Source organism: Ciconia boyciana, chromosome 10 (assembly GCF_034638445.1).
Source record: "Ciconia boyciana chromosome 10, ASM3463844v1, whole genome shotgun sequence".
Taxonomy (NCBI): Eukaryota; Metazoa; Chordata; class Aves; order Ciconiiformes; family Ciconiidae; genus Ciconia; species Ciconia boyciana.
In genome coordinates, this window is record NC_132943.1 from 43167153 (window position 1) to 43176116 (window position 8964).

The window sequence follows — 8964 nt, forward strand, 5'->3', positions numbered from 1 at the left end:
ATGTCCTTCAGGCATGACCGGCTGTATTTTCTGTATCTCCCTCAAGCAGAGCAGGGTGACATTTCTAACACATCTCCAGTCCAGGACCTCTTTTTGAGGGGAGAGGTAAGAACTCGGGGTCATTTGTTAAAAGAAATGTTGCATCGCTGTTAGCACTCGACGGAGGGGAGAGATACTGTAAGAAGGATTATCAGAACAGTCAATGTTATTTCTTTACTGGAAGCTGATTTTTGGTAACTGAAACATTTTAAATAGCCTCTCTGGAGCCACTTCCAATAAGGAAAAAAAAAAAAAAAGACAAAAGAAGCAGAGAAAAATGAACAGGCGTTGATCTGAAATACCTTGAAACAGAAACCCCTTCCCTGGGAAGGACTGGGAGCAAGGGGAGGTAGTTAAATGTGTGGAGTCGAGAGTCAATTTTCATTTCTTAATTAGCTCTAAACCCCCGCGCCCTGCCACCGCGAGTGAAAGCCAGGCCAGGGAACGCTGCCTGCACGTCGCTTCGCAGCTGTTCAGCATTGCCGCATCTGAGCGGGGAAAAAAACTGGGGAAATGTTTTATGTTCACACTCCACCTCGGAGGTAGGCCAGCATCCAGAGCGTGCCGTAAAACAGGCAGGAATGCCGCTGGTTGGAAACGCGCTCGTAATTCTTGTGCCCCTCTTTCCAAAAGACACCTTTCTTCATTTAATTGTTTTAAAACCGCAACATGTTCACATTACCCTCCGCGGAAATCACATCTGAAAATGACTTTGTAGTTTCTTTTTTTAGCGTTGGGATTTGAGTAGGGGGGGGTAGTTCTTGCTTTGTTTAGTTTCCTTAAATCCCCCCTCACCATAACAGCCGGGGGCTTCTTTTCCCCTTTTATTCTCCTAGGGCTCAATTCAATAAATATACATCCGGCTCCTTCACAGTCGTAGTCTGGCTTAATGAAATTGTGCTAGGCACTTCCAAGAGAAGGATGTTTATTTTTCTCTGCTGATTCGGTTAGGCTGGTCCAGGTCTCGTGTGCCCGGAGAGCCGCTCTATAAAGAGACCCTTGTGATTGCAGCGGGGACGCTGTGTCAGCCGGTAAGTGCCTGCACTCACTCAACACTGGGATTCTCTTACTGCAGAGCCGGGGTGCGGGCGGGCGGCTGTATTTTCTATATACAACGCACAGGAAAAAAAAAGCATGCTAAGAGCGCAGTGTTAAGGTGGGAAAGTCAAGCACTCGCGAGGCAGATATAGCTAGAGCTGTCTGGAGAGCAGGCTTAATTCATCTGTTTATGTGAGCACATTATGAAACAGTCTCCTATTTTTGCATAGTCCCGTGCTTGTTTTCTAGTTAATGGCATTTTCTAGCTTTTGCCAGAACTCGCCACCTTCACCGTGTGCTTTCTCCATAGATGTCCAACACCGTGGAGATCCTGATGCCTGCTCCTAGCTGGATGCAGCGGTGAAGTCAGGCATCTCCAAAAGTACAGCCTCTGGAGGAAAGAGGAGGTGTAGACGCTGCCACGGGGGACTCAGTAAGCCTTTTATCACTAATGCAGGTTTATGAGTTTGTTGCTTAATGCTGGTGAGACCAAATTTCGTGGCAGACCTCATGTGAGACAGCAGTCCTATTCCAAGGCACTGGGAGCTGCACCCTTGGGCCTGGATCTGGACTGCCTGAAACGTCTCAATGGGTTGGACTCGACGATCTTTAAAGGTCCCTTCCAACCCAAACCATTCTGCGATTTCTATGCAATATTCACTGTTTGGCTTCCCTGAGTGTCAGGGGACAAACGCTGGTTTGGGACATTTTGCATCTTTGCAGTGAAGTAGGAAAGCCTGGCAACGTGCAGTGTGGATGGACTGATGCAGAAAAGCCAGACGCATTCAAATGCCAGTAGTTCAGGGTGATTCCTGTTCCCTTTGGGCCTGGCACTGAATGGTCACAGAATAACCATGTTCTTTGCCTGAGAGACCTTCAACCAAAGCCACAAGGCAGAGGAAGTGTCATGCCAGCGTTGCCCGCAATAAGCATTGGGAAATCAGGAGTCGGGTCTCTCCTAACCCTTAGTTCTTGATCTGAAATTGATTTTGCAAAGCGTCAGATTAAAAGCAACTCACATATTTAGTTCTTTCATTTTTGCCTTCCCATTCACAATTTCAAAGTTTTCTACCCAGTGATGAAGCCCGCAATATATTTTTGAACTAAAGCTGAGTGCCTTTTACAGCATCTCTGGCTCTGCTTTCCATGACACGGGGGTTAGGAAATCTCCATCTTCCCATGGCGGGGGGGATGGTGGCTCAGGGAGCATCAGAGACCTGGCAAAGATCACAAAGCAAGAGGCAGGGGTGGGAACCCAGATCCCACGAGGGGTAGTCTGGTTTCTTCCTACTTGTGTTGCCCTCAGCTTCTTAAACAGCACTCTTGCTTTGAGACGAGCTGGTCTTGCTGCTTTGAGTTAGATTTGCTTCCCACTTTGCTCCTGATGGAAATGTTTGATGGTTATAAAAAAATGGAAGTGATTCCTTTCAGATTAGGTTCTCCTCCTTGTTGATCTGCAAAACCCAGCCGAGTGTTTCCATTACGGCAGCTGCTTCTCCCTTCGGCCGAGGATGGAGATGGCATGCTACAGGGTGGAAAGGGTGTCCATCCATCAACAGACTGCTGTCAGCTCTGGGGTAAGCTGGTGCTAGCTCTCTGGTGGGTACACCTTGGTGCACAGGAGATCCTGGCCCAGAAAAAGAGAGGATGAAACCAACTGACTAACTATAACTTTGAACAAAGATCCCGATCCTGTCTGTTGTTGTTTAACATTTTAAAAACAGGAAAGGTTTTCAGATGAGACTTGTCTCCTCTGCGTTAACACTCCTCTTGTGATACAGAAAGCCCCACGGCTGTACCAGACCTTTCCTTTGCTAGAGACAGAGTCTACAGCCTTGCTGTAGCTTATATGAAAGCATTGGAGTTGCCTTGTATTCGAAATTTTTGCCTAGGAGCTTATGTACATTTTCAGTGTCTTCAGCAATGGTGCTAGTAAAGTGAAGGACAAACATTCCCATATTATCCAGCAAATTGTGTCACGGTCTCTTCTTTTCTCTGTTTGGGGATTAATTTTCATCCCACTGGAACCAGCATCTTCTCCAAACCTAAGTGAAATACCTATTTTTAAAAATTGTTCCTAAGAGTGCGAGGAGTCTGTTTGGGCTGTTGAAGGAAATGTATGAAACAGGGAAGGATTTCCATTGTCAGGTTTACATAGGGATGTATCTGCTTGGTGAAAGGAATCAGAGCTGTGGGTCCATCATGTGAGGGAAAACAGGGCATCAGGCACTTGATGGAGCCAGGTCTCCCATCCCACATCACCTCTACTTCTTGCTTTTATCAATAATCCCTGCTGCTGGATAGTTCTCACTGCTGATAGCAGTTTCCCTCCCCATTTCCATGCAGGTACGATTTCCATAACTGATTTATTTTCCTCCGATTATTTAACAGCCAGGATACTGCTCCTAACATTCCCTTTGCTTACTTAATGTTATAAATGGAAAACCCTCTGGGAGCTTTAGCCATTTGGTTTGCTTTTCAGCATGGTGTCTTGCATTTTTCAACACTGAGAGCAAATGCAAGAGAAACCACCTGCCTGAGGGCGAAACCTGCCCCATCTCGTTGCTTGGTGGACCCTGTCTACCTCTTCTCTGCAAGAGATGGGGTCCAGCCCTGAGGAAAGGGTGCACATCCTACAGCACAGGGCTGAAGATGGCTTTGCTCAGGGCAGTGGGATGAAGTGGACAATGGCCAGACTCCGAGGAAGAGGGAGGGACAGGGAAGGCTGCAGAGAAGCGTTTTGCACATGGGTTGTGTATGTTGGAAATGAACTTTTCTCCTCCCCAGCTCTTACAGCTCTTTTCTTTTTTCCTGCTCTTGCTTTTCCTTGAGGTATTTCTTCTGACAATTCCACACAAGTGGTGAAAGAAGTTGTTCAAAGGGCAAAAATGAAGGGGGAAAAAAGCTTTCCAGTTTTATTTTCCCGTAAAAATCGGAGTATTTTCTGAAGAGAAAAAATAGCAAAAAATATAAATAAATCCCTTTTGTCTGGAAATCCCCTGGTGGGAGTGGGGGAGGCTTGACTGAAATGTTCCTGCGTGACTCATTTCTGGGCAGCTCTTTGCCGTCAATGGAAACTTGTCCTCAGCAGATTTTATGTTATTTTCTAACCTGCCTGCAAGGAGGTGTTTCGTTTGTTGACTGAGGTAAAGGAGGCGCCTGCTTCTCCTTTGATATTCCCACATCTGCCATCAGAGGAAGGCTCCAGATGGCCATTTCTCCTGGAAAATGGTGATAAAAACTCCATTGGTGTTTTCCTCCCTTGCCTCATGCTGAGGATGTCTCTGATGCTGCCTCCAGCTGTTGATGATAATGGCCGGATCACAGTAATGCGCCTGGGAGAGTAAATACCCGCAACCACGCTTGCTCCATGAGCTGTGGACCTGTGGCCAAAGGTATGGACTGCATCCTCTCTCACGTGCTGGGCGTGCCTGAGAGACTGGACTGGTGCAAGCCCTTCCTTGGGTCCTTCGTGCTTTGAGCTAGGCTCTTCTGAGGAGTTCCTGCAGGACAGTACTGGGCTACCGGAAAAGGATTTCCAGAGCTGGAGCCTTTCATACCCTTAACAAAAGTAAATGCTAGGAAAAGTATGAGAAAAAAGCATGAAATCCAGCTCTCTCTCAGGTGGTCCCATAATTTTATTGGGAGGGATGAAAGGGGCACGTAGGACAATGATTGTCTTGTTTCCTTATAAACAGGCATCCTCTGGTCAAGGCTAAAAATACTAGAAGAGCAAGCATCCAAGGATCAGAGATGCAGCGTGACCCACACCTCTCTGGGCACAACCAGTATGAAATACATCCTTTTTTTGGCCATTTTGCCTTAATGGCGTCGTTGCATGGTGAAGCCAGTGTAAACTTTCCTTTGGGACCATGTTGGGGCTGGCATCCCCAATGAAGGTGAGATGTTCATGACCTGCCAGTGCCCACATCCAGGCTACCGATTTTATCTGTGTTTATCCAGGTGGTTCTTTACTCGATTTTAACCCTCTTTCCTCACTTGCAGGACCGATTGTACCAGTCTGCTGGGAGCAGCAGGGTTACCGTTCATCTCTGTTTCATGTTGTGCCGTGCTGAAGGTGACGGATGGGTGGGATTTTCTAGTCTCTGCCTTTCTGTGGTGTTACAGTATAACCTCCACTCCATGTCCTCCACTTTCTCATGGTCAGGATTGAAGGAGCAAAGTCCTGGACACCTGATGGAAGGTCAAAATACAGCTAGCTGATGCATCAGCCCTGCCTCTTCTCCCTCAAGACAGTCATATTTAGGCATGTCAAGGCACATTTGCAGGGTAATTAACTTACTGGACTGCAAGCAACCTATCAGTTGTCGTCTTTGTGATTACAGCCCCAGTCCTAATGACAGTCCCGGATGCTGGAATTAAGTTCTCCTCCCATCTCTCATTCCTGTTTTCTGTTGCAGCGCCTTGTTAATGTAAATCTTCATGACCACTTTAGAAACTACACAAATTCCACAGAAAAATGTTGAGCTGTGTTAAAAATGGGGGGTTGGAGGATTTTCCCCCCCTTCTTTCCCCACAGATGCATTTATCACCAGGGCAACTTAACTTCAGAGTTCACTAAAAATTCAAGCTGTTGGCTTAGATCCAGGAAGGGAGAAGTTTTATAGACTGAGCTAAGCGTGAATTACAGTTATGGTTACGGCATTTTCTTTCTTTCTTTGTCTTTCTTTCTTTCTTCCTTTCTTTCCTTCTTTCTTTCTTTCTTCCTTCCGTCCTTTCTTCCTTTCTCTCTTTCTCTCTTCCTCTCTCTCTCAAGAGCAGCTTGACTGTTACTCTGGCACCGAAGCAGTTACAACTGCTAAGTATTTCATAATGCAGCTTTCTTCTGCTGCTTGGCAGGTCTGGGAGGAACCCTGGGGGATTTAAAAGGTGGTGCCTCTGGAAAGGGCATTGGAGGTGGTGGTGGTGGTGGGGCTAACCACTCGTTTTAGCACCAGGTATAAATAATTGTCTGTTTCAATCACAGAAGAGAGTGGCCTGCCTGGCTGCAAGGCTCTCAAGATGTCCTTGTGAATCCAGAAATGAGGGAGAAGGAGGTGCAGTTCTCTTCTCAGTCTTGTGCTGTGCAGTCTGGCACTAAATGCAACCACTGGCTTAATTCCAGGAATTAAAAGCAGTGGGTTAATAGGAGTTCACCCCTGCCCCCTCTCTTCTCCTCCACCATGTTCAGGTGAGACAGACCTTCTTGTCCACAGAGGGGGCTTTCACAGCCCTGAAACTGGAAACTCTTGTTTGCAATAATCCCAGTGACAAAGTGCAGAAAGAAGGGTTAAGCCGCAGGTCTTCGTACGTCCACGCCCCATGCTATTAGCTTTACAAGTGCATGCTGCTTGTAGGGGACCCCGCAGAAGAGAGACCACCGCTGGGCTGTGGGGCTGGTGGCAAGGGAGACGGGAAGGTAGGCTGTGCAGAGAGGAGCAGGTTGGAGGGCACGTGCCCGGGTCCTGCGGGGCAGGGACTCTCTAGCGGTGCCCCAACAGATGGGCTGATTCCTTTCTGATGTGAGTGGTGCTTGATAGGGATCCAGCACCCTGTTCTCAGGAGCGGGATGGGGCCAGGGTGGGTGAACTCCCTGTTTCACTTGGAGAATAAGGAGCATGGTTGCGAGAGGATGGCAAGTGGGAGGATGTGTCCACTCAGGAGAGGCAGTGGGAAATGTCAGTGAATGTGGTGGGGTGGTTGAGCTAGCTGCCCATGGCTGAGGGCTCCTCCGGAGAATCAGAAGGAGTTTTCCTTTTTTTTTTTTTTTTTTCTTTTTCAGTGCTTCAGTGTTAGGAGCTGGAGAAAAGGTCTTGCCTAATGAGCGAGTCAGTGTGTGTTGGCTGTGTTGGATTACTGGCTATTTTTAGATACTGGAAGCTCTCCTTGAGAGAGTCATGGGCCTCAATTGCTGGGTGGATTGGTTTTCAAGTGGGATGGGATCAGTGCAGCAGTCCGAAAGGCCACCCACAGATAATGAACTGCTGGCCATGGAGGGAAGAGGGGCCAAGTGAGCTCACCTGCCCTGGCTGCTTCTCCCTTCTGGTGGTGGGCCTGGCCAGGGCAGGTTTCTAGAGGTATGTATGTGCTCCAAGACAGTGAGCCAGCAGATCCCGATTCCTCTGGAGCTCTGCTGTCTTGTGCCAGTGGAGGATCTGCCTGGTGTACCTCAAACAAGCAGCAACTGCCTTTTGCAGTCTTTAGAAACAGTCCATGGACTTCAGCACTGTTCCAGTTACAGGAAGCATTGGCTGATTATTATTAGGATTATGGGATAATTCAGGCTGAAAGGAACCTCAGAGGGTCATCTAGTCCAACCTCTGGTGGGGCAGGCTGGAACAGCAGCCAGGGCTGCCCACAGCCTACGCCCTCAGCTTGTAAGAGATGTGTCTGGTAGGAGCACTCAGGTATGCTGGACCTAGAATTACTGCTCCAGACTTGGAAAAGGCATTTCCTAGGTCTTGGCCAAATGTTAACCTGTTTGCAAATTTACATTTTCCCATTGCACTCACTTAGAGTGATACAGATTCACATCACAGTGTATTGCTCCATGGGATTTCTCTTAAACACTTATGGATTTCCAGTGCTGGCCATCTCCAAGGCTGGGACAGCACAGTCACTCCCTTTCCACCAGCCCCGCACAAGAACTCGTTAGGTCAACTTGGGATGGGTTGGTTTTCATGTGCATTTAAGGAAAACATACAAACAAAAAAAAAGAGAAAAAAAAGCCTGGTTCAGGAGATAAGCTTCTGCTAGAAAGTATAACGGTATGTAAAAACTTTCTGCCTTTCATTGCAGCATGTCTGTAAGTGCAAAAATACATATAAATATGTGGGTGAGAGAGAAGAGAGTGGTTAAACGGAGGCATTTTCTGCAAGAAGAACTGAATGAACCTTGAATCAGGAGCGATCCAGACGCTGGCATTCCAGCTTCGTCTGTCCTGTTTACCAGCCACTTTGCTCCTCTCTGGGCCTCTGCTTTGTCCACAGGGACAACTGCCATATTGCAAGCAAACACTGCTGCGTCCTCTGCTCCCCTTTCTTGCCTGGCTGCACTTGGCCCATGGGAGAAGAGAGAAGAGTCAGCTCCAAATGACACAGAGCGAGTAAACAAATCTATTTTAAAGAAAAATTGTGCTGAGCAGGAGCGGCCTGTTCCTAAGAGCTTTGAAAACTGGCATTGCGTTCTTGCTGGGAAGGCTCTGAAGTACAAAGGTTTCTGTCCCTTGCAGTAACTATCCCCTTGTGCACACCGGCATTATGGCTTTTGGTCCGGGGCCATGTGTATGAAAGCCCATGGACTAACATGCCTTTTTCCTCTGGACGAGACCTCATTGTTGGCCAGCAGTCCAACACAACGCTTTGCAGCTGGAGGAGCTCATTAAATCTAGTCCCATTAAATCTGTAAGGGCTGCAGACGATGCAACAGCTAGGAAGCTGCTCTGGTCTGTCTTGTGCTATCCTCAGGCACAGCAACAGGGAACTGAGTGTATATGGCTGCTTCCCCGCCCGTGAGCAGACACAGAGAGGGTCACACGGAGCCTCTGTAGCTGGATGCAGATGTAGATTGGGGTTAGAAACCAAGGAAGGAATGCGGAGGAGCCCACTGGAGGGCGGTGGGCCTGCTCCGTCAGGACGCTTGCAAACTCAGCAAAGGCACCTCCCAAAGAGCGGCCAGCCCTGCGGCAAGCCCACCTCAGCAAGCTCTGCCTGAGCCCATCCCAGTCCTAGAAAGCCTTTCACAACCATGGGGGAGCACGGGCCGACCAAGCTGAGGGCTGGAGCTCCACCTAGCCCCGTTGTCTGGTTTCCAGATCTGGTCCCTTTGAATCAAGGAGGGCCAAACAGACATTGAGTCAGGTTTCCAGACTGGCAGCCAATTCATTCC

At 48.2% G+C, this 8964-nt stretch overlaps 1 long non-coding RNA gene across 1 annotated transcript; it reads left to right on the top strand.

Moving 5' to 3' along the window:
- The first annotated feature begins 29 nt into the window (after window positions 1-29).
- On the top strand, window positions 30-3012 carry LOC140657700 (uncharacterized). Its single transcript, XR_012044435.1, has 3 exons — window positions 30-105; window positions 991-1070; window positions 1388-3012. It is a non-coding gene; the product is annotated as an uncharacterized lncRNA (long non-coding RNA).
- Window positions 3013-8964: the final 5952 nt, after the last annotated feature.